The following is a 26839-nucleotide window of genomic DNA, read 5'->3' on the forward strand; positions in this document are numbered from 1 at the left end:
GAATCGCCCGAGAATTTTTTTCCCGACTCGTGCCCAGCAAATCCGAGGTGACGGTAGCGGATCACCCTCGGGTTCGATCTGCGTAATCCCTGACCTGAGGTGGGCTGTTTCGGGGAAATCCGGCGACCACGACGACATTCAAGCCGAATCCACAGTCGCGCTTCATCGCGGACGAGATGGAGTCATTCCAGGAAAGGATGTTGAAGGAGTTCGCGGAAATCCGCGCCGCGCAGAGCAAATTGGCCAACGTCGACGGCCTCAGCGCGCAGCTAGCGGCCCTGGACGCCAAGCTGACCGAGCAAGCAGCGCGCCTCAACCAGGTCCAAGTCAAGGTCGACCTATCGTGCAACACGCTCGGCCAGGTGCAGCAGAGCCAGGCGCATGCGGCGCAGATGAAGAAGCAGCAGGAAGTACCGGAGGCGTCGTCCCCAACTACGTCTGAGATCTCCGACGGCATCCTGGGCGCAAGACCACCACCGGTGGGGCGACCACCACCGCACCCGCTTCAAATACCTGAGGTAGCATCTGTTCATCTCCAGCCTGTACTTCCTGTGGTAGAGGAGAACACGAGCAAGCGGCAATGGATGCCGAAAATGGATTTCCCCAAGTTCGATGGCACGGATGTTCGAATTTGGCTCGACAAGTGCGATGCATTTTTCAGGTTGTACCACATTCCGGAGAGTTTCAAGGTCACGTCCGCATCTCTGTACTTGTCTGATAATGCAGGCCGTTGGTACCAAGCTTTCAAACAGTCGGGTGAGTTCCACACTTGGGAGCAATTCTATCAGGCGATACTGTTGGAGTTCGATGTGGATGTATATCGACAGAAGATGAAGGAACTGATGCTGCTGAAGCAGAGAGACACTGTCGAGGAATATAAACAGCAATTTCTGCAGTTGGTGTACACAGTTAAACTGTATGAGCCGACAATCAGTGACACTTTCCTGATTACTCGCTTTGTTATGGGTCTCAAGGAAGAGCTCAGGTCAGCTGTCGAGTTTCAGATACCAAGTACGATACAGATAGCAGCTCGGTATGCATCAGTACAGGAGGGTTTGCTGCTTCAACAGAAAATAGCAAACCTAGTTATGCCAAAGCGACGTACAGCAAATCAGACACACGCTCTGGATTGGCTACAAGCGAATTGTGGAAAGCAAAGCAGTTAAAAGGTACCGTCGGGCAAATGGCTTGTGCTACAAATGTGGAGATAAGTTTGTGCCAGGGCACACGTGTAACCAAGCAGTACCAGGGGGAGCACAACTGAAAGCGGCCGAGATGGTTGATCCACATGAAATCATTTCAGACGCAGTGTTGGATGCTCTAGTTACAGCAGATACAGAAGAGTGTGCTATGATCTCAGCTACAGCCCTGTCAGGTGCATCCCATCCTAGAACAATTCAGCTTCGAGCACTGGTGGGCAACAAAGTTGTGTTGATCCTAGTAGACTCGGGCAGCACCCATACGTTTGTGGATCAGTCACTATTGGACAAGGTTTCAATTACCGCAGAGAAACTGGAACGACCTCGACCAGTGAAGGTAGCAAGTGGAGAGCTTATCACCTGCACTGAAGTAGTTCCTCAGCTCACTTGGTGGATACAAGGCCACAGTTTCTGTAACTCCATGCAAGTGTTACCATTAGGAGGACATGACATTATACTAGGAATGGACTGGTTAGAACAGTGGGGTGTAATGAAGTGCCATTGGGCTGACAGGTGGATTCAGTTCCAGTATAAAGGTCAGGAAATCAAATTACAAGGTGTGCTGCCCAAACAACAAGAACAGATAGAGGAGGTTTCTGCAGAACAACTGCTGAAGTGGGAGAAGGGCAATGAAGTGTGGGCTACAGCTTTATTAAATCGCATAGTTATGGCACCTGTCACTAATATACCTCCTGCTGTACAACAAGTAATAGATAGAAACAAAGAAGTGTTCCAGGAGCCAAAGTCTCTCCCTCCCAGCAGAGCTTTTGATCACTCAATCAATCTGCTGCCCGATACAGTACCTGTAAATTGCAGACCGTATAGATATTCACCACATCAGAAGGATGAGATAGAAAGACAAGTAAAGGAAATGTTAGATGCTGGCCTGATCACTCCCCGTATGAGCCCTTTTGTTGCTCCAGTGTTGTTAGTTAAAAAGAAGGATGGCACATGGAGATTATGTGTAGATTACAGAAGGCTGAATGAGGTGACTATTAAAAATAAGTTTCCCATGCCTGTCATTGATGAGATATTGGATGAGTTAGGAGGAAGTAAATGGTTTTCCAAGTTGGACCTGAGAGCTGGGTACCATCAGATAAGAATGAAGGAAGAAGATGAATATAAGACAGCCTTCAAGACACACCATGGACAGTTTCAGTTCAGAGTGGTCCCTTTTGGGTTAGCTACTGCACCAGGAACATTTCAGTGTGTAATGAACTTCATGTTTGCAGGCCCAAACATAAAGTATGTGCTAGTGTTTATGGATGATATCTTGGTATTCAGTCTGACACTGGAAGATCATTTGGAACATCTCCAGTCTGTGTTTGACATCCTCAAGGAAAATCAGCTGTTTGTGAAAGAATCTAAATGTGTGTTTGCCCAGCAATCTTTGGAGTATTTGGGGCACATCATTTCTGACAAAGGAGTAGCTACAGATCCTGCAAAGACTGAAGCAACGGTGCAGTGGCCTACACCCACTAATGTAACTGAATTAAGAGGATTCCTGGGACTGACTGGATATTATAGGAAGTTTGTGAGAAATTATGGATTGCTGGCCAAACCTCTCACCGTTCTTCTCAAAAAGCAAGCATTTGAGTGGTCCACAGCATCTCAACAAGCTTTCCAACATCTTAAGGAAGCTATGGTCAACACTCCAGTTTTGGCACTGCCAAACTATGACAAAACTTTTACTGTAGAGACTGATGCATGTAACACTGGAGTGGGTGCTGTTTTGTCTCAGGAAGGACACCCTGTTGCTTTCTACAGTACAGCTCTAGGTGTGGCTAACCAGAAGAAATCCATCTATGAGAAGGAGTTTATGGCAATTATGATGGCAGTGGACAAATGGAGATCTTATTTGTCTAGAGCACCATTTGTGATCAAAACTGACCACCAAAGCCTGTGTCATTTGGGAGATCAGAACTTGACCTCAGATTTACAAAGGAAAGCTATGACCAAGCTAGTGGGACTGCAGTTCTCTATCCAATACAGAAAAGGAGTGGAAAACACTATTGCTGATGCTCTGTCCAGAGTAGCACACTTGTTCTCTGTGCAGAACATATCTACCAGTAAGCCAGTATGGGTGCAAGAGATCCTGAATTCTTATGTTGTTGATCCTGTTGCATGTTCCATGCTTCAAAAACTAGCAGTGGATCCAGATGCTTGTCCAGGTTTTCAGTTACAAGAGGGATTGATGAAACAGGATCACAAAATCTGGGTGGGAGCAAATGCTGGTATCCAAACAAAGTTAATTCAGACTTTTCATGCAAGTCCTGTGGGAGGACACTCTGGTATTCTTCCAACTTATCATAGAGTGAAGCAACTGCTCAGTTGGGAAGGGGTGAAAGTAGCTGTGGAAAATTTTGTCAAGCAATGTGCCATTTGCCAACAGGCCAAGCATGAGTTATGCAAGAAACCAGGCCTGTTGCAACCTCTGCCTGTCCCTGACAGTCCCTGGCAAGCAATCAGTATGGACTTTATTGAGGGGCTCCCTAAATCAAATGGTTACAGTGCCATTTTAGTGGTAGTAGATAGATTGACTAAAGTGAGTCATTTTCTACCTCTGAAACATCCTTTCACAGCAGCTTCAGTAGCCAAAGTGTTTCTAAACAACATTGTCAGGTTGCATGGACTACCCCTGTCCATTGTATCAGACAGAGACAAGATCTTCACCAGTTCATTTTGGAAAGAGCTCTTTAGAGTATGGGGGACAGAGTTGTAGATGAGTACAGCATACCATCCTCAAACAGATGGGCAGACCGGGCGAGTAAATCAGTGTCTGGAGATGTACCTGAGATGTGCAGTGCATGACTGCCCTACTAAGTGGGCAACCTGGCTGCCACAGGCTGAGTTCTGGTACAATGCTACATATCATTCTTCTCTGGGGTGTACACCATATCAAGCTTTGTATGGCCATGCTCCTAACATAGGTCAGTTAGCAGGACATCCTGTGTCTCCACATCCAGATGTTAAGGCATGGATGACCACCCACACTGAACACACAGCTGCTCTGAAAGATCACTTGGCAAGGGCCCAGAGCAAGTACAAACATTTTGCAGACCAAAAGCGCTCAGACAAGGTGTTCATGCAAGGGGAGATGGTGTATTTGCGACTGCAACCGTATTCTCAAACGACTGTGGTAAACAGACCCTGTCACAAGCTCGCGCTCAAGTATTTTGGACCGTACAAAATTGTGGAGAAGATTGGGACTGCAGCTTACAAACTGGAACTGACGCAAGGAAGTCAAGTGCATCCGGTTTTTCATGTATCCCAATTGAAGGGCCATGTGCCAGATCACACTCCTGTGTTCACCACATTACCAGTACCGATGGATTTGTCAGCACCAGGTGTCATTCCTGAAGACATTCTCGATCGTCGCTTGGTCAAGAAGGGGAATGCAGCGCATTTGCAGATTTTAGTCAAATGGGCTACTGTACCTGCTGCATCCGCAACCTGGGAAGATTATGAGGTGCTCAAGGCTAGATTTCCGAGCGTACCAGCTTGGGGACAAGCTGGTTCTTCAGAGGCGGGTACTGTAAGCAGCGGCTCACAGGCGATCGGTGATGATGCAGTTCAGAACACAAGCGGCGCGTACAGAAGAGGCAAGGAGATTTAAATGGGACGATCCGTTGGGCCTAGGAGCTGTGGGCTCGGGTGATGAGCGTGTGGGCCGTGTAATAGACTTGCAATATATAAGTAAGCGTGTATGCCGTGACGGTCACTAACTTTGAAACGAAAGCATTCTAGCCTCTCGTTCTGTTCTTCTGTTCTTATCCTCCCCTGCTCTGTATCTCTCTCTCGTCTCCGATTCCCCCTGCTCCTCCATCTGCTACTCCGGCTCGTCGCCGTCGAAACCTGGCCGACCCTAGGTCGTGACAGATGCCGTCTCTGCCGGTCGACGACGGAGAAACGGCCGCAGCCGAGGAGGACGGCCATGGAGGGGAGGGCGCAGCCTCGATCCGGATGAGGGGAGCAGCGGCCGCACCCCTCTTCTTCCTGAGCAGCGGCCGGCGGCCTCGGCTTGGAGCTTCGCCCTCTTATTCGCGCGCGGTGCAGCGGTGACCTGAGGGCGAGTTCGAGGCACAGTGGTGGTTCCAGCACACGACGCAGGGGGATGCGGCGGTGCTTCCTTGCCTCATCCTTCCGGCGCCAGATGCACGCCCGACATTGCCATGGAGGCTCTGACCCCGACGCACCCTCCTGGTTCCTGGTTGCATCTCCCCCTGGTGAGCTCCTCCTTTCCTCAGTTCCTCCTAATTAATTTTCATTCTGCAATAGAGTTTGGTTGCCCGGGTCTCTTTTAACTTAATCCCCACAAATCCTCAGATTGCTATGTGCAAATTCTATTTTATCCATGCCTACATAGTGCACAACAGAACTCCTAGCAGGCTTGCAATCTCATGCGAACGGAAGATGTGTTTCTCTGTGGCTAGCACCTGCTCGATCAAATGCCTAGCCATTTCAATCGTTTAATATAGGAAATACAACGCGCACTGAAACAGGAGGCCATTCTGTGCAGCCTGTCCTCTTTAGTTCTAGGAATCCTATGGTAGAGGGTGGTGTAGTTCTAGAAATAACTTTCAGCCATTTGTAGTTTTTCAGGTTGTTGTGTGACAACTTTGCGGTGTGGAGCTGCGTGCAGACGGCGCTCAAGGCGGCCAACTCCGTCGTGGGGCTCGCCGGCATGGACGTCATCCTCTACGCGCTTTGGGTGCTCCGGGCCTGGTCCAAGCAGCACTCCGTCGTGGGGCTCGCCCAGTTGCTCACTGCTGGATTTGCTGTTTTACCCCCCATTTTTTTGCTGCCGCTCCGCATTACTCCGACTGAATTCGCGGCGAAATCTGTCGCTCGGCTAGCTGACGCACCCACCGCCGACCGAATTCCCACTGTACTGCCGGGGTAGCGCTGTCGCTGTCGTGCGTGGGGAAACCAGCACTGTACCAAGGTCAAGTGCACCGAGCTCATCCATTGTGGTTTAGATCAGCTTTTGCCTTTCCTTGAATGCTCTTGTTCATATTTATGCATGTTTCCTGATTCCCCTTTTCTCATCTGTGATGTGATGCTCATACGAAAAGGAAGAGTAAGAAGAAATCTATGAAAGATGATAAATTGGCAATAGAAGAACATGTAGGTGTAGAAGCTGGTTGATGCTGGCAATTGGACTCTTATCTCAGAGTAAATTAGCTTCAGATATCATAATAGTACACTGGTTCAGAAATCAGAATAACTACTATCTGGGTGCAACTTGCTGGCAGGGCAGTTAAATTAGATATCTCATTTTTCATTGTATCTTGCTTATTACTTTTACAAATTAGTGTTCAAGACAACCTTCTGTTGTTTCATTCCAGCAAGTAAGCTTACAGCCGAAGATAGTTTATCCAATCCAAATGGTGTAGGTCGAACAAAACTTATGGCTGGGGTAAAAATATTTGTGGTGATCAGCATCTTCCTCTCGCTTCGCTGTTAAGATGTCGACGCGGCGCTACGCACCGGATGATTTATACTACTACCATGTTTTTTATGTTGGGTCTGAGAAACTAGAGAATTCATGCCTCTTTGCCATGCCAAGGGTATTCTAGGGATTTCTTATGAATATACTGTATGTAATATGGGATGGCTATTTTGATTAAGTGATCAATTTTTATGCAGGTTTATCTACACTCTTCTCAGCCTGGGAATCATCATGTGCTTGCTGACCTGCTCGGGCCGCATCGCCGCTGAAGCTGCAAACAGCCCCTGACTGTCTTGTGTATCCTTGAAAGCGTCTCATACTAGGAGTTGCGTTAGCCTATTTAAGTGTGCTTACATGGCAGCTGCTACTGGTTTAACAAAATTCCTCAAAGCCTTTTGCGTTGTCACATAAAGACCAAACCTTGCATGCTTTTTTCCAGATATATCCATTTCAAAAATATAATGATATTTCAAAAAGAGGGTCATATCTCTAGCAGTTAAGTTTCGAACTGGAACTGTTAACTCCTAATAATAGTTTGCTGAAACCTTAAGTCCCAGTTATGTTCTTGGAGCTCTGTGACCTTAGATGTACTGTGTCTTGGTGATATGGACTATTTTGCCTTAACCTGCCATGTATGTAGCACGTGATCTTTGTATTCTTGCTTGTGATACTGGAAGCTGCAATCGCCGTCGATGTATTTCTGAATAGCTACTGGGAGGAGGTAAGGAACACTTCAGCTGCTATATACTTGCTATTTCTGTGTGTATTTTAGAACCAAAATAAGGTCTCTTTTGTCGCCAATTTTTTTGCTGGAATGGAAGTCGTCTTAAGAACAAAATGAAATTATGACTGGTCGAACCTGAGAAAGTTTACTTCTAAAATATATCCATATGTCGTCTTAAGAACAAAATGAAATTATGTCTGCTCGAACCTGAGAAAGTTTCCTTCTAAAAATATGCCCATATGTAGTTTGCATAGTATGGCCTTTTCTTTTCACGTAGTATGAGAAATACATGCAGTGCTCTACTTAAGATATTCTCTTCAAAATGACATCTCTAAAATTACTTGATCGCAGATCATTATTGAGACATGTTTGTTGCATATTTTTCCTTTTTATTTTTCACCCTTGCACCGAGTGGTTTATTTATCAGGTCTGTTTTATGTTATTTTCTCTATTCCAATATAAATATTCATTTTAAAGGTTTGCTTCCTGGTGTTCTAATTTGGGATTTCTTGCCCTACTTTTGGCAGTACCTCCATCAAAATTAGGAAGACGTTTTAGTAATGTTGTGTTTTTTGGGCCATGCTTGTGGATATACTCACTCCGTGCCTTTTAGAGATTCCATGCAATTTATAAATTATAATTTCAGTGATGTCTCATCCTTCTCATTTGCTGTCCAGGTTTTTCTTAGAGCAATGGTCTTATGATTCTGTTTGTATCTAATGCCATTTTCTATGTTTTTCTTACTTATTTTCAGGACAAATCCCACCAGACTTGGCTCTAATTGAAGTTATCATAAGAGTAAGTAATCAGCACTTGTTGTTCTGTTTTCTGATTCTATTGGGAACACTCAATATTTGCAGTGTAAGATCAAACTTTTGCTCGCAGAATATTGAATGTGCGCTAAAAAGTATGTAGATTTACTCATGAGGGCAGAATCCTGTGAATTTCTTTTGAATCGATTGCTCAATTAGGAATAATACATGATAGACATTTTATTTTATAACACCCGTGATGAGGACATGTGGTGCGTAAATTCTATTCATAAGTTTTGAGGTCATAAATTATATTCTCGCTGTCCAATTAAACAGAGTGTTATATGAATCTCCATCAGCAGATCCTTGCAGCGCAACACGCAGGGTGAACCAGATGGCATGGCGTTCAAACAAAGCCATATTTTTATTTAGTCTACTATATAATGTACTGCTATCACTATATGGCATAGAAGAACCCATATAAATCTGTTATCCTGGACTGCCAGTGGCTTGCTTTTTGGTGTATCAGTGTATTTTTGAACTGGATGAAGAAAACCTACCACCATATGTAATCGACTTGGTACTACGGTACCATTGTCTATGAGATGCATGTATTCTGGTTGCTCCTACCTCTTTCATTACAAAATATCAAATGTTGGATCAACCTGAGACAAGCAGCGCGCCCCAAAGTAGTATTATGTTGTTGTGGCTATGTGTAACACCCACGATGCGGCTATATCTCCCACCTGTCGAGGCACGACTTAGAGGCATAACCGCATTGTGGTTTTGTCACAAGAAGGGTCATCTTCACACAATCTCATGTAATGAACAAGAATGGGATAAAGAGTTGGCTTACAATCGCCACTTCACACAATACATAAATAAATCATACATCAATTAGAGTACACACATAGGTCCGACTACGGAACCGAAATAAAAGAAGACAACCCTAAATGCTAGATCTCCGATCGTCCCAACTGGGCTCCACTACTGATCAACAGGAAAAGAAACATAGTAACGACCAAGTTCTTCGTCGAACTCCCACTTGAGCTCGGTTGCATCACCTGCACTGGTATCCTCGACACCTGCAACTGTTGGAAGTATCTGGTGAGTCACGAGGACTCAGCAATCTCACACCCGCGAGATCAAGACTATTTAAGCTTATGGGTAGGAAAGGGTAGTGAGGTGGAGCTGCAGCAAGCACTAGCATATATGGTGGCTAACATACGCAAATAAGAGCGAGAAGAGGAGCAACGGAACGGTTGTCAACTAGTAATGATCAAGAAGTGATCCTGAACTCCTACTTACGTAAACATAACCCAAAAGCCGTGTTCACTTCCCGGACTCCGCCGAAAAGAGACCATCACGGCTACACACGCGGTTGGTGCGTTTAGTTAAGTCGAGTGTCAAGTTCTCTACAACCGGATATTAACAAATTCCCATCTGCCACATAACCGCGGGCACGGCTTTCGAAAGATAATACCCTGCAGGGGTGTCCTAACTTAGCCCATTATAAGCTCTCACGGTCAACGAAGGATAATCCTTCTCCCGGGAAGACCCGGTCAGTCTCGGAATCCCGGTTTACTAGACATTTCGACAATGGTAAAACAAGACCAGCAAAGCCGCCCGAATGTGCCGACAAATCCCGATAGGAGCTGCACATATCTCGTTCTCAGGGCACACCGGATGAGCAAGACGTCGGGTTGGCATAGTTCCTGGTTGCCTAGGGGGCGCCGGACATCGCTCGGTTTAGACCAGCACTCGAAGGAGCACTGGCCCGGGGGGTAAATAAAGATGACCCTTGAGTCTGCAAAACCCAAGGGAAAAAGGCTTAGGTGGCAAATGTTAAAACCAAGGTTGGGCCTTGCTGGAGGAGTTTTATTCAAAGCGAACTGTCAAGGGGGTCCCATAAATCACCCAACCGCGTTAGGAACGCAAAATCAAGGAACATAACACCGGTATGACGGAAACTAGGGCGGCAAGAGTGGAACAAAACACCAGGCCTAAGGCCGAGCCTTCCACCCTTTACCAAGTATATAGATGCATTAATTAAATAAGAGATATTGTGATATCCCAACATAAACATGTTCCAACATGGAACAAACTTCATCTTCACCTGCAACTAGCAACGCTATAAGAGGGGCTGAGCAAAAGCGGTAACGTAGCCAAACAACGGTTTGCTAGGAAAGATGGGTTAGAGGCTTGACATGGCAATATGGGAGGCATGATATAACAAGTGGTAGGTAGCGCGGCATAGCAATAGAACGAACAACTAGCAAGCAAAGATAGAAGTGATTTCGAGGGTATGGTCATCTTGCCTGAGATCCCGCTAGGAAGAAGAACGAGTCCATGAAGAAGACAAACGGACGGAGTCGAACGAATCCTCACAACTCCGGAATGAAACCGAAGCTAACGAGAGAAGCAACCCGGAAAGAAACAAACAACATAGTAAACAACCATCACATAAACATGGCATGATGCGCAACCAAGTATGATGCATGTCCGGTTTAAAGAGGCATGGCATGGCAAAGTGCACAAACAATACTACAAATTAAGTGGAGCTCAATATGCAACGAGTTGCATATTGACGAAACGCCACATCAATTGTTTAGTTCTCTCTCGGTTATGTACCCAACAATATTAAATGTTGATTAACATGGTAAGAGGTGAAGCATAAGTAAACTAACTATTTAGGCAAGTTTAAATGAGGCCGGAACAACAAATAACAATTCCGGAAAATCCTCATACGCAACAGCAATTTAAAGCAAACAACAATTTTAAACATATTAAATGTTGTTATCATGATGCGGATGACATATGCAAGTTTTAAGCAATTTTATGGAAATGTTGACATGAGCATGATACGAGTTATTTGTCATCGTGGCGGAAAGAAAGGGGTGCCACGGCAACGAATCCGAAAATGATGCCACGGCATCATATCGGTTCCGGTAGCTCATGGAGATACCGGTGCAAAAGGAAGCGTGGCGTGAGCGTGTTATGCAAGATGGTGGGGTGATCCCGGCAACCGGGTTCCCATGGGTCGATGCCATGGCAACGGGAACATGCAAGAAACACGTCAGGCACGTTGCAAACGCGAGCATTTCATGCAACATATGCATTCGTCCACGGGCGGTCGTTCTCGGCGGTATACCTTCGAAGCATACGTTTCGGGGCGGACGGGTTCGAAGTGGAAGTAGTTGTTCACGGGTCGTCGTGGGAAGTGGTGGCACACGTGGCGGCGTAGTGGAAGTAGATGTACATGGTAGCGACGGTAGTCGAACTTGACGAACCGGAGGGGTACACTTAAGTCGTCGTGGGAACTTGATGAATCCGAGGTCTTCGGGGTCGACGTTAGTTGTACGTTTCATAGTGGAACTTGACGGATCCGAGGACTCCGGCGTAGTGGTACACGCCCGTAGATGAACTTGACGGGTGGTCGTCATCCTGGTACTTGGCGTCCTCTTGGTCTCGACAGAGATGAAACGGAACGCAACGGTTGTGGTACATGGCGTCCAGGGCTTCGCGGGTCATCAACCTGTACTTGGTGTTCGGTGCGGTGGTCGTTCGGGCGCCGTATGTCGTGGTACTTGGCGGTCTTGATGATTCCAAGGGTCTCGGTGGAGGCCATGGCACTCCCTGATGGCACCGAGGTGGTCTAGCAGCAGCAGCAAGGGCGTCTACGAGGGAGAAGGGACGCGCACAGCAGAGGCCAGCGGCGGCGCACGTCCATGGCCCACGCGAGGACGAGCAGGACGTCGAGGAGGGCAGCAGAGGCGACGGGCGAGGCCGAGACGAGGTTGACGACGGCCGGGACGGAGGGTAGCGTGCGGCGGACGGAGCAGCTCTGGCAGTGGCGCTCGGGCTGCGAGAGGCGGGCGTTGGTCGTGGTTGCCGGCGATGGAGGAGGAGCAGAGGACAGGCGAAGCAGAGGAGGCAGTGGCGGACGCGGGCGGCAGTGCAATCCGGTAGCAGGGCTCGCCGGATCAAGGACGCGCGGGGGGGGGGGGGGGGGGAGCTCCTGGAGGCTGGCGGCGCTGGGGAATCGGGACGAGGGCGCGACGCTCCTGTTGGGCGCGGAGGACGACGGCTGCAGGCGCGGGGTCTCGCTCCTCAAGGAAGAAGGAGGGGATCGAGGGAGAGGGGCGCTGTGGGAAGATGGGGTGAGATCGAGAGGGGGGGGATCGAGCAGGGCTCTCCTGGCTCGATGCATGCGTGTGTGGGTGGCGGCGGAGGGGAACGAGAGGGGTTGAGGGGTCAAGCGGCTAGGGTTAGGAGGGTTAGGTGGGCCGGCGCTGGTTGGTTAGGCCCAAGAGGCCGGCTGGGCTGCAAGGCTGCGCTCTCTCTCTCCCCCTCATATTTCTTTTAATAGAAAAGAAATTAGAGAGAAGAAAAGAAAGAGAGGGTTAGGAAAAGAAGTTGGACATGGGGATTATTTTTCCGGACTCACAAAAATGTGCTTGTTCCGAGAAAATAGAAAAGGCCATGATTAAAAGATTTAAATTCAAACTCATTTGAATTTAATTCAAATGGTTTGAATAAGTTCAAGGTATTGAGGAGTCCAAAAATGTTGGGAATTTAGGAAGAGCCTCTATAAATGGGAAAAGAATTATTGGCAAGGTTAGAGAGATCGACTCAAAGCAGAAAAGGCATAGGATTAATTTTGCACGTGTGTTATGGTGATTCCCAAAGAATGGAATACTTTGTTATAGCTCCCTAATAATATTGGGAGGATATGTTATAAAGAGAAAACACCATGTGAATTCCCTGGATTTAAATGGATCAAAGATCCATACAATTTATTTATCTGAGTTTTTTTAAAAAGGTTGCATGATGACATGATGCAATGCAAGAGATGCAACAAACAAAACAAATCACACGACGAAACTCAGAGCATCTGGAAGTCTTCTGAAGCATCGGTCTCGGGGCGTTACACTATGTCACCGATGCATAATTTTATATATGTGTGCTCGAACATAGGGTTGGACAGGGAAAACTCCCTATATTGGATACAATTATGTTATCTATAAAAGCAATTTCATGCTTTCATGCATTAAAATGATCTATTCTTGGCAACTATTCTTGCAACAATATGTACTTTGTTTACTTGAGCCACGCACTGCGTGCCAATGCGTGTTTTAGATTGATAAACACGCATTCTGTTATATCCGGGTGGGATATGACTATACCCGGCAGCACCGCTGTCGGATGCGGCAAGCCGCATTTCCTACCTAGTTCACTTAAAAGCAATGCGTTGTCACTGCCCATACGTATACGGAGTAGAAGAAATTGATCGACAAGCAAGACGCACATACTGATGGAAAACCAACTGAAATTATTCCTCATGGCAACGCACTAAACGATTTTTCTTTTCCAACTGAAACACATTAAAATGAAAATGTAGGTGATCATGCACACATCACATTACATCCAATTGACCTTACTTTTTCTTTTTTGTGAAAATTTGGCACACCAACTACTGATCAGGAGAATTCTTTTCAAGGGTATAGATCAGGAGATTTGATACATCAACTTGTGCATGAGCGGGCAATAAGAGCATCTCCAACGGGGTGCCGCAAAACAGAACTAGTATTCATCCGCGGACTCGTTCGTGGACATGAATGCGGAAGCCGGTCATCCAACCTCATACCTCCAGTATCCGTCTTTATTAAAAAAAATTGTCAAGCCGCTTTGCGTGTAAAATAGAAGCCACTTTACACTAAATAGAAATCACTTTCCATCAAACTGAAACCAGTTTTAGCCAAATAGTAGCTGCTTTTCACCGACGCCACAATGCCAGATGATCTAGATATTATAGATAGCCATGCTCTTAAAAATAAAAATGTCATGCTACATACATACAAAGGTGCCATAAACATTATATAAAAATCGTTAATGTTAGGGCGACCCAGATGACCTACGAGCCCATTGTACTTATAATGGCAAGTTAAGAAGATTTTGGTTTCTGAAAAAGCATGGCAAAAATAATAACAAAAACTTTTCCAATGCTCAAATGGAAAATTTCAAAAAAAAAATTGCTATTTCTCTACAAGCGCACAAATTCATTTTTTTTGTTCACATGGCAATTTTTGTAGTGCTCGCATGGCATTCATGAACAAAAATTCTCTATAACACATGACAATTCTCGAAACACCCGTACTATTTTTACACCATGGCAACTATTTTTTCTATGACTTTGCTTGTAAAACTAGATAGTGGACCAAGGCAACTTCAAAATTTTCTGTTATCTTTTCATGTGATGAAAAATTCACTTCCCTATTTTTTCTAAACTGATGGCAACTAATGACATAGCAAAATTCGTAAATTTTGTACAATAAATTTTACATGCCAGGTTCCAAAAAAATCGTTTGTGATGTTAACCACAAATAAAAATGACATGGCCAATAAAATAAAATTTCCATGGTCAGATATAATAAATTTGTTTCAACAATGGCCATTTTATAGAAAACACAATTTGTTTCCACAATGGCCATTTGTTATGAAACACAATTTGTTTCGAGAATTGCCATGAGACAGCTATAAATTTGTTTCAAGAATTGTCATGATTTAGAAAAAAGAATTCGTAAATTGCCGTGTGACAAATACAATTTTTCATAAAATTCGCCATGTGTTGGGGAACATAATTTTCTGAATTTTCTGTGCGACCAATAGAAATTTCTTTCAAACTTGCCATGTTCAAGAGGAAAAAACATTCGCTCACGAATGCCATTGACCACTACAAGGCGTTTAAAAAAAAGGCCAAGGTAGATACAGCTCGGTAGCGTACACATCACTACTATGCTTCAGATGCCATCTTCAGAGCCCCATGTTGTCATTCCAGTAAGGTGAACCTGAACCTAACTGAACTGGACTGAACCTAAATAGAGAAAAACGTGAGTATGCTCACATTTTGACAGTACTACTACGCTTCACATTGCAGTCAGCACTAAGAACATGATAAGAGAAAGATGAGGAGAGGAAGTGTTGGAATATTAGGCAAGTTCATGATTAATTCTAGTAAATAATTCATGACTAGAAGAGATACTAGCATGCAAAAATCTAGCAAACTAGAAGAACAGCAAGACATGCATAACAGCAGCAAACACGTAACAATAGCTGTAGAAACAGACATGAACAGAGGATGTTGGACGTACTGATCGTTAGCTATTATGGGTGCGACAGGGTTGATGACGATGTTGGCAACGATCTGCTGCTGACGGCGATGAATACGACGATGAGTAGCACCGCCTGACTTGGACGGAAGACGACCCGTGATGACGAATTTGAGCAGTCGCGCACAGCGCTTCCCAAAAACCTAATTCGTCCTCTCCCGGTGCAGGATCGCAAAGACGAACGGTTCCGGAGACCTGCTCTCCCACGCGCCGATGCACGCCGGCGTTTGGGATGGAGTAGACTACGATGGCGGCGCAAGTTGTGAGATGAGGCAAAACCCTAGGTGTTTTTCGGTGTGTCTCTGGCCGCAGCCGGTAGCTGTATATATATTAGGACCAGAGGCGGTATTGTGTCGCGACCACAATCCCAAACCGACTCGGTTTCTAATTCGTATACTTACCGGACAAGAAATCAAAAACTTGTCTGCCAAGACATAAAAATAAAACCGCCACGCCACGCCACGCCACGCCCCGGCCCGGCCCGGCGAGCGAGCGCGCGCGTGTGGTTTTCCCTTTCTCTTCTCACACACCACTTAGAGTGGTGGAGAGAACCCACTATATAAAGAGGTCCAACTCTTCTTCAACTTTCAAGGTGGGACTAAACTTAGCACCACCACTTGCCATTTTACACATGGGCTTTGAGATTTCAGAAATTGCTATGGGCCTAGCCCATTAATTCTAACAATCCCCCACCAGATCTCAAATACCCATTTAGAGATTTGCCTTCTCTCACCACTTGTTTAATATACCAGTGTTTCAGCAGAGACTGTTAAGTTGAACTTCTGCCTAGAACTTTAAGCTACATCCATTCACAACTTGACAATGGACTATGCCTTGAATTGCTAGTTTTGTGTGAACAGGTTTCACTCAAAGTCTTAACCAGTACCTGACCGCCAGTAGGCTACCCCGCGGTTTGGAGCTTATACGTCATACTCCCTGGTCTCTTCGTGAGCTTACTAGAGATCACCCAAATCTCATAGACTGCGACGTTTACAGTCAGAACTCATATAGGTGTGTTCTTTCAAGACTGCTCTGTAGGACAGCATCTTTGCTAATTATAGCCAATAGAACCACATTAAGGCATGTTGCCAACCTGCCTTACAGATCTGAGCCTTACAGCTCTGAGAGTTTTGCATCTTCACTTGGAGACGATCATAAGTTATTACTCTCCTCAGTTAACCAATAGCTTGTTCTTCCCAGATCCTAATTCACGGGATCTCCGATCATAAAGGTTGGGTTACTACTATGGTGTAACATCTATGGGTCTCATACCCATCTCCCTCGATGCAATATCTATCACATTTCGTGATAGTCCCTTTGTAAAGGGATCTGCCAGGTTTTTGTCTGTTTGTATATACGTAACAGTTATTACTCCGGAGTTTCTCAACTTCCTGACAGACTTCAAACGTCTTTTCACGTGTCTTGATGACTTTGCATTATCTTTAGAATTGTTCACTTTAGCGATAACCGTTTGGTTATCACAATTCATAAGAATAGCCGGTACAGGTTTTTCAACAACCGGCAAGTCCATCAAGAGCTCACGCAGCCATTCTGCCTCAACAGTAGCTGTGTCCAAAGCAGTTAATTCTGCTTCCATAGTTGACCTCGTCAATATGGTTTGCTTGCAAGACCTCCATGACACTGCGCCACCACCATGAGTAAATACATACCCCCTTGTTGCGTAAAGTACATCAACATCGGAGATCCAATTTGAATCACTATATCCTTCTAGCACAGCAGGATGCCCTGAATAAGTAATTCCGTAACTCATAGTACCTCTCAGATAGCGTAAGACCCTTTCTAGTGCATGCCAATGATCATCACCCGGGTTGGACATGAACCTACTCAGTTTGCTCACAAAAAAAGAGATATCTGGTCTTGTAGCGCTAGCTAAGTACATGAGTGAACCGACAATTTGAGAGTATCTTAATTGATCTCTCGTTTCTTTCTTGTTCTTTCTGAGTGTCACGCTGGGATCATAAGGTGTTGGAGAAGGCTTGCTATCCATAAAACCGAATCGGTTCAAGACCTTCTCAACATAGTGAGATTGCGTTAATGTAATCCCACTCTCATCCTTAATAAGTTTGATGTTTAGAATTACATCGGCTTCTCCCAGATCTTTCATGTCAAAACTTTTTGATAGAAAAGACTTGACCTCATTAACTGCATTAATGTTTGTACCAAAGATCAGTATGTCGTCCACATACAAACATAATATGACACTATTGCCCCCACCATTGCGATAGTAAACACACCTATCAGCCTCGTTAATGACAAATCCTGCAGAAGTCAGAGTTCTTTCAAACTTCTCATGCCATTGCTTAGGTGCCTGTTTCAGACCATACAAAGATTTTAACAACTTGCACACCTTTCTCTCTTCACCCTTTACCACAAACCCGTCAGGCTGATCCATATAGATCTCCTCTTCCAACTCTCCATTGAGAAAAGCTGTCTTTACATCCATTTGATGAATGATAAGACCATAAGAGGCAGCCAAGGAAATTAACACTCGAATGGTGGTCATTCTAGCAACGGGTGAATAGGTGTCAAAGTAATCTTCGCCTTCTTTCTGAGTGTAGCCCTTAGCCACTAGCCGCGCCTTGTACTTATCAATAGTACCATCAGGCTTTAGCTTCTTTTTGAACACCCACTTACAGCCCACAGGTTTACAACCATATGGTCTATCAGTTAGTTCCCAAGTTCCATTAGAAAGAATTGAGTCCATCTCATTATGAACAGCTTCTTTCCAATCATCTACATCCGGAGATGCATATGCTTCTGCAATCGTCTTGGGTGTGTCGTCCACAAGATATACAATGAAATCATCACCAAAGGATTTTGCAATCCTTTGTCTCTTGTTCCTTCTAGGAACTTCATTGTTATCCTTTTCAAGGACTTCCTCATGTGATTGTTCGAAATATTCATCAGTTGTACTAGATTCAGGAATTATCTCAGAAGAAAATCTAGCAATGCTATGCATATCTTTCATAGGAAATATGTTCTCAAAAAATGTTGCATCACGAGATTCCATTATAGTATCAACATGCATATCAGGTACTTCAGATTTTACCACTAAAAACCTATAAGCAATGCTCCGTTGAGCATACCCTAGAAAGACACAATCCACTGTCTTTGGTCCAAGTTTGCGTTTCTTAGGAATAGGAATATTGACCTTTGCCAAACATCCCCAAGTGCGCAAATAAGAAAGTGATGGTTTTCTCCCAACCCACTCCTCATAAGGGGTTTTCTCTTTATTATTGTTGGGAACTCTATTCAGGACATGACATGAAGTCAATAGAGCCTCCCCCCACCATGCCTTAGATAAACCAGCAATGTCTAACATGGCATTCACCAAGTCAGTCAATGTGCGATTTTTCCTCTCGGCCACTCCATTTGATTGAGGTGAATAGGGAGGCGTCCTCTCATGAATAATACCATGTTCCTCACAAAATTCATCAAAAACTTTTGGAAAATACTCTCCACCACGATCGGACCTAAGACGCTTGATCTTTCTCTCTAGTTGATTTTCAACTTCAGCTTTATAGATTTTAAAGTAGTCTAATGCTTCATCTTTAGTCTGCAACAAATAAACATAGCAAAATCTAGTCGCATCATCAATCAAAGTCATGAAATATCTCTTTCCACCTTTTGTCAACACACCATTCATCTCACAAAGATCAGAATGTATGAGTTCTAGAGGTGCCAAGTTTCTCTCCTCGGCAGCCTTATGAGGCTTTCGAGGTTGCTTAGATTGCACACAACTATGGCACTTAGAACCTTTGGCAACTGTGAAGTTCGGAATTAAACTCATGCTGGATAGCCGAGACATTAAACCAAAATTAATATGACATAAACGAGAGTGCCAAATACTTGCATCATCATTAGCACTAGCACAAATTTGGTTTATTGACTTATTACAAAAATTTGAAAGAGAAAAGCGGAACAAGCCTCCGCACTCATAGCCTTTTCCTATAAATTGTCCAAATCTTGACACGATTACTTTATTGGACTCTAAAACTACCTTAAATCCATCTCGACATAGAAGGGAGCCGCTAACTAGATTCTTGTTCATAGTAGGGACATGCTGCACGTTCCTTAGTTGCACGATCTTTCCCGAAGTAAACTTCAGATCCACCGTGCCAATGCCACGAACAGAAGCATGTGACCCATTCCCCATTAGGACGGAAGAATCCCTTGCGACCTGATAAGAAGTAAACAGGGAGATGTCAGCACACACATGAACGTTAGCACCCGAATCAATCCACCACGAAGATGATTGAAATACTGAAAGCACAATAGGTAAATTACCATACCCATCAGTATTGCTAGCGGTCACCATGTTGACAGTCTTGGAGCTTGTTTTCCCTCTGCGGTCTGCACGTTCAGGGCATTCCTTGGAAAAGTGTCCAGGCTTCCCACAGGCGTAGCACTCTAGCTCAGCCTTGTTGAACTTCTTCTTCTTGAAGGTAGTAGTCTTGGTAGGCTTGTTGAAAACAGGTTTGTTCTTCCCTTTGTTCTTGTTCTGTGGGTACCTCTGCACCATGTTAGCAGTAGGCTGAACCTCACCTCCTTTTTCAGTAGTATCTTTAGCCCGAGCTTTTTCCTCAACATCAAGAGATGCAATCAGATTTTCAACTGATATCTCCTGTCTCTTATGCTTCAGAGTTGTGGCGAAATTCCTCCATGAAGGAGGCAACTTTGCAATCATGCACCCAGCCACGAATTTGTCGGGTAGAACACATTTAAGGAGTTCAAGTTCCTTCACAATGCACTGTATCTCATGAGCTTGTTCAACCACAGAACGGTTATTCACCATCTTGTAGTCATGAAAACTCTCCATGATGTACAGTTCACTGCCTGCATCTGTTGCACCGAATTTTGCATTCAGTGCATCCCACAGAATCTTTCCGTCATTTATGTGCATGTACACATCACACAGACGGTCAGCAAGAACACTCAGAATGCATCCCACAAACATAGTATTGGCTTCCTGGAATTTTCTCCGATCTTCGTCGGTCATTCCCTCTGGAGCACCAACACTAGCATGGAAAACTTTCAGAGCAGTAAGCCAGAGCGTGGTCTTCACCTGCCACCTCTTAAAGTGCACACCGGTAAACTTATCCGGCCTCAGTGCATCAGCGAATCCAGCCATAGTTAACTCAGGAAATTGCCTATATTTAGGTTTTTGGATTGTTGGAATATTAGGCAAGTTCATGATTAATTCCAGTAAATAATTCATGACTAGAAGAGATACTAGCATGCAAAAATCTAGCAAACTAGAAGAACAGCAAGACATGCATAACAGCAGCAAACACGTAACAATAGCTGTAGAAACAGACATGAACAGAGGATGTTGGACGTACTGATAGTTAGCTATTATGGGTGCGACAGGGTTGATGACGATGTTGGCAACGATCTGCTGCTGACGGCGATGAATACGACGATGAGTAGCACCGCCCGACTTGGACGGAAGACGACCCGTGATGACGAATTCGAGCAGTCGCGCACAGCGCTTCCCAAAAACCTAATTCGTCCTCTCCCGGTGCAGGATCGCAAAGACGAACGGTTCCGGAGACCTGCTCTCCCACGCGCCGATGCACGCCGGCGTTTGGGATGGAGTAGACTACGATGGCGGCGCAAGTTGTGAGATGAGGCAAAACCCTAGGTGTTTTTCGGTGTGTCTCTGGCCGCAGCCGGTAGCTGTATATATATTAGGACCAGAGGCGGTATTGTGTCGCGACCACAATCCCAAACCGACTCGGTTTCTAATTCGTATACTTACCGGACAAGAAATTAAAAACTTGTCTGCCAAGACATAAAAATAAAACGGCAAAAGGAAGCTGCGCTCCTGCAAGGAGACGGACCGGATTTCGGCGGACCATTCACGCGCATGTCGCATGTACGCCTCGCCTCGCCACGCCACGCCACGCCACGCCAGGCCAGGCGAGGCGAGCGAGCGCGCGCGTGTGGTTTTCCCTTTCTCTTCTCACACACCACTTAGAGTGGTGGAGAGAACCCACTATATAAAGAGGTCCAACTCTTCTTCAACTTCCAAGGTGGGACTAAACTTGCCATTTTACACATGGGCTTTGAGATTTCAGAAATTGCTATGGGCCTAGCCCATTAATTCTAACAGGAAGTACCTCATCCCATGGAGCTCTACATCTGTTACCACTCGGAAGCCTACTGGGAGGCGGCGGGATGACGCCGCTGGTCGCTGGAGAGGGACGATGCGACGCAGAGCAAGATGAGATCGGGGAAGATCTCAGGCATGTCGTGATGAGACGAAGTCTATACGCCTCGGCATGGAGGGGGTGAGCTCTGAGCCGGCGAACAGGGCGGGTCTTCCTCGTCCGGGTGCTTCATCCGGGCGCCGAGGTTGTCCTGAAGGCGGCGCTCGAACCCCAACACCAGCCGCTTGGTCGGCCGAGGTCCAGCACGTCGGTCGCTGCGTACTCCTCCAGTCCTCCTGCTCTGCCCGCTTCTGCTTCTGCATGGTTGTGGCAGCCTCGCCGGTCGGCGGCGGCGATGCGCCCGCGCATGCGTCTCCCTGATGTGTGTGGTCCCAACGAAACGGCTCGTCAGTTCCCGTCACGGCAAGGCCTGGCGCCGTAACCCCGCTATACGGGCAAAGGGCCGTATATCAACTATTCCCTCCGTTTCTAAATATTTGTCATTCTAGAGATTTCAACAAATAACTACATACGAAGCAAAATAAGTGAATCTACACTCTAAAATATATCTATATACATCCTTATGTGGTAACTATTTAAAATCTCTAGAAAGAATAATATTTAGGAACGGAGGGAGTATTATCTACACTTTTAAACCCACCTCGTATTAATGTCGGGCCCATGTGCACGCTGTACCATTGGCCCACGTAACGGGAGCAAACGAGCTCGTCCGCGCTATCGCCGTTCTCCACAAAGACTTCATTATTATACCAAGTTATTATCACACTGCCGCAAGCCAATAACCAGCATGCACATATGTGTAAGGTGTCAGTGTCCTAGAGATGTCACTCACAAGTACACTATTCACATGGAAATAAACTGGCCAACAGCTGTGGGAAGGTGAAGCAGTGGGGTACGGCCCCGGTACTCTACGCAATTGCCATATAATTTTATTTTATTTTTGGAAAAGAAGGCGTACCTCCGGCCTCTGCATCCGAAGAATGCATGCGGCCATCTTTATTAAACACGAGGTTCAAAACAAAGGTAGTCTTAACTCCATTACAGCTCGCAAGAGGAGCGAAAATAAAAAAGAGCTCTCAAAGCCACAACCGGCATATGTAAAAGAATAGAACACTAACTGCCTATTCTATGAAAAGACCGCCATCAAACCGGTTGAAAATATCGCGTGCTACCGTCTCTCATTGAATGCACCCAATAACCAAAGGCTCCCTGGACTCCATAGAAGTGAGTAAGGACCACGTACGGATCTAGGCAGTAGCTCTGAAGATGACCTGCAAGAATGTTAAAAATGTTGTCGGTTAAAGATCATATCGTTTCTGCAGTTCCATATCTATACTACTATTAAACAAGCGAACATTTTCTTCTCTAAACACCCCCAGCTAATGTACACACAACAAATCAAAGCAATTATAGCCTCACGATGAGACTCACTTATTTAGATCTAACGGTTAACATAACAACTAACCTCGTCAACAGTACGTTTAGCAATTTTGAGGTGCGGACGAAAACTCTGCCATGAGCGAGCGGACGTAAAAAAAAAAGGCTCGCTGGGCAACCACGTAATCCCACCCTCAATTAACGGTAACTTCCTATCTAATCTCACCCGAGCGAGCGGGACGGGGGGCATGCCCGGCGGGTAGTCCGCCTCAGAAGTCCACGCCACAGGGAGCGCAGGATAACCGCACAGTCGCCGTTGCCATGGCCGGCAAGAGCATCGAGGCTGCTTCCTCTCCGTTCAGGACGCCGGTCGGGCGTCGGGCCGGAACAAGGTATCGTTCTTTCTGTGCCGCGCGCCGTCCGTTCTTGGCGCGAGAGGGCTACGCCGCCGTCGCAGTTGGCCGTGTTGACGGAGACAACGAGGGCGCCGCCAAGTCCATGCGCCGCCTCGGCCCCAGTAGCTTGGAGTCTAAAGGGACCGTGCCGTTCCATGGTGCAGACCCTGCGCCGTCGTCCTTGGCCGCGCGGGGCTGCAGATCGCGCCGACGGCCAGAGGCGACCACCCGTGCGGCTGCGTTCAAAGGCGCTGTGCACAGGGAGATGGCCAGCCTCCCAGAGAGGAAGACACCGATCAGAATCGACATGATTTTCTTACCACGGTGTAATCTTGAGCACGCAAAGGCGCTGTGCACAGGAGATGGCTGGCCTCCCGGAGAGGATGACACTGGTAAGAATCGACATGATTTTCTTATACCTTATTCAAACCAAGACTCTTGTGCATCGATATTGCTTGATGGATTTATATCTTGTGTATTCATACCTAGACTGTACATTCAGAACCTACAGTTGTTTGTTGAATCTTTTGACTCAGACATCAATAATGCTTGTTTGCCACACCAACGTGAGTTCCCGGATGACACCGAGTAGGATGCATAATTTCCATTGGATTCATTGTGTTCTTTCCAAAGAAATCTGAACATTTTTAGCTGGTTCCTAACTTTCACGACATCCTTTTGTAAGGTACTGAACTACTTGCCATTAGCTGTTGGTGATGTGGATTCAAACAGTCCACAATTATTTTGCTGAGTTTGGATAAAATTGTACGTATGATTTGTATTTTTTTCATGTTTGTAATATGCTTGGGACAGTCCGTATTATTGACAACATGGCTTACATATGCAGGATTAGTGGCAATATTTTACTCTCAGAAAATAAATGTTTATTATTGGATAATGTACTTGGAATTATTTGCAACACGCCAATGCGGGTGAATAGTTTTGTAGTATCAACTGCAACAAGATGTTCCGGGTATCCACATCCTCTCCTTCATTACTACTCCGTACTATATAGTCCTATCAATGGGAAAATGAAGTGCAGAAAAGTCTGCAACAAGATATACTCTGTTATCTACCTTGTTATTTCAGTAATTGAATTCACGGCTAATGAAGTCTGATAATTTTTCTTGCGTCGACATCAAATCTTCACTTCGATTTTGACTACAGGACTGACCACTTAAAGACCATAACCCAAATTTAGGTTCGGTTTTGCTTTCTCAGTTCAATAGAGTGGCCCAAAGAACTGATTTTGAAATTTACACTACAACCTGAGCTCTAAGAGTGTTTGCAGGTCATTGTTCAGACTGCAACAGTTTCGACATCATTATCTGCAATTAGATGTGAGTTGGTGTGTCGCGGGAAAGAGGAGGCAGCGGCGCCGGTACGTAGCAGACTGGACTGAAGGCGGAGCATCAGAGTACTCTGATCTACCACAGTGTCCGATTGATGCTGCCCACTGCTCTTGATATATCAGGTAAACACAGATAATGATTATTGCAGCCATGAACCTGTTGAGTCTATATTTCATCCCATCTTCATGCACGTGGTAGTCCCGCCTTTGCAGGGCCTTGATATATTTGCAATGGATTAAGCAAAGGGCCTCTCTTGATTCACACGTGTTCTCATTTGAAACTATTTGAGATGTGAATCTTGAATTTTATGTTCTTATAATTTCTTAGCAGATTGATTAGGACTGATTTGGTTTCTATTTTGTTTGGGCAAGTGGAACAGCTTGCCAAGCTTTACACTAATTCACGGACTCACTATGTAGCAATTAAAGGGTGATTGATAGTTCCAACTTTTACTGTTACAACTTCGGTTATTACCTTTTCCAATATATGCATATTTAATATTTCTCTCTGCACATCATTTAAGCAGGTGGTTCCATTTGATACATTTAGGAAGAGTACGGTCTTTTCAGATTTTAATTGATATCTATATTGTTTCTTTCATATAATGGGCAAGTATGGAAACCAATGCTAATAGAAGGCATGCATTGCACATGTATTGTCTTATTAACCGTGCACATTTTGGAGCATGATAATTGTCAAATGGATTGTCTAACAATACTGAGGAGACCTGCATGTCTGTCTAGATTCTTAATATGGAACCAATAGATGATGGATGGCCATTTTTTGCAACATCTGACTGAGGAATAATGGTACAATTGATAAGACAAGGGCTGGACTTCCCTCCGCAACAATCTTCTTTGCTCAAGTAATTCAAGGTATGTTCAATTGACTTCCTGAACATGACACAACACCATGCTATTAATTTGTATATATCTGATCCTCATGGCACAGTCCTATTTTTCATGAATAATTCAGTCATATATTGATGCATATATACTGTGACTGGGCAACTGCACGTTCAACATTCCAATACGAATACAAGACACAGTAATCATATCGATACCAGCTAGCCAGGTCCCAAATAAACCTTCAATTGCCACATAAATAACTGGCTTCTCTATATGCAGGGGAATAAACGCTCAAAACTGTAGTACGTAGAGAAGGAGCATAGGCTCGATTGTTAAGTTTCGATGATGTGCAATACATAGAAGTAGGCACGCAAGGTCATCTTGTTTACGTATTTTCTTGGGGAAGAATGAGGGTTGAGGCGAGCAATGATGAGAGGCATGCATATGTTGAGTGGCACCAAAGGTAGGATGCAGAGATCTACCATCTACGTACTAGGGATGGGAAGCATTGGTAATTTGAGTTGTAGCCTACCTGGATGAAACTGGCCATAATGTCGTTGTACTTGTTAGCTCAGTGTCATTCAAAGTCAACAATGGATTGTTGCAACATAGTCAAAGTTGGCATGTAGTTTTTTTTTGAGAAAAGTTGGCACGTAGGTAGATCGTCCGTTCCCAGATGAATGTTGTCAACGTAACTTACTTATCATGCACGGCATTTCATTTCTTCTGCAAATGGTTTTCCTTCAGATTGCAAGTGCTAGCATGTGTAAATAAGCTCATTTAAGTAACAAAAAATTGTATTAATCAATTTGTTAACTAATACCTTGATAGATAACCCTCATGGTCCCCCTTAACCCACCACAGTATTGAGCGTCTGATCGCCTGGGACTGAGATGCATCGTGATAGTAGGGAATCTTCCGATAAGTTCGGAGCTTTCAAGGTCAATTGAAGTCTCCAATTTTCGATTTTTCTCGCCATTTTGACTAGGTCTTCCACTTTGTGGGTCCCTGTGGCCAGCTCACAGGATTCCTATCAGGGCCAGGCCAGCAAAATCCGAGGCCCTGTGCTAAATTCTAAAATGGGCCTTACATCACTAAAGAAAACTATATAAATATAATTAAAATAGTGTTTTTTTCATAGCAATGGGAAATATCAAGAATCGTACCTATTCTTGGTTGTAAATCTATATCACTCTTTTATAATTAAGATGGGCCTTAATCTATATCACTCTTTTATTGTTCCTTGAAATATAATTAGCTACAATGTTTCAGTAAAACTACATACAACATCAAAATTGGAACTCATAGTGATGCTTGAAAATCGGGGATGATGCGAACTTTCCCTGCCTTCCTGCCTTCCTAGTCTTGCCCTCCTTC

At 45.0% G+C, this 26839-nt stretch overlaps 1 long non-coding RNA gene across 6 annotated transcripts; it reads left to right on the forward strand.

The window, feature by feature from the left end:
• The first annotated feature begins 4919 nt into the window (after positions 1–4919).
• On the forward strand, positions 4920–8791 carry LOC141023345 (uncharacterized). Of its 6 annotated transcripts, none has more exons than XR_012184446.1 (6): positions 4920–5425; positions 5794–6144; positions 6849–6948; positions 7292–7372; positions 8130–8173; positions 8487–8791. It is a non-coding gene; the product is annotated as an uncharacterized lncRNA (long non-coding RNA). The 6 variants fall into 6 exon arrangements; XR_012184449.1 differs by having other exon boundaries at positions 8490–8791; XR_012184451.1 differs by having other exon boundaries at positions 5802–6144.
• The last annotated feature ends 18048 nt before the right edge of the window (positions 8792–26839 follow it).

Source organism: Aegilops tauschii, chromosome 1, assembly GCF_002575655.3.
Source record: "Aegilops tauschii subsp. strangulata cultivar AL8/78 chromosome 1, Aet v6.0, whole genome shotgun sequence".
Taxonomy (NCBI): Eukaryota; Viridiplantae; Streptophyta; class Magnoliopsida; order Poales; family Poaceae; genus Aegilops; species Aegilops tauschii.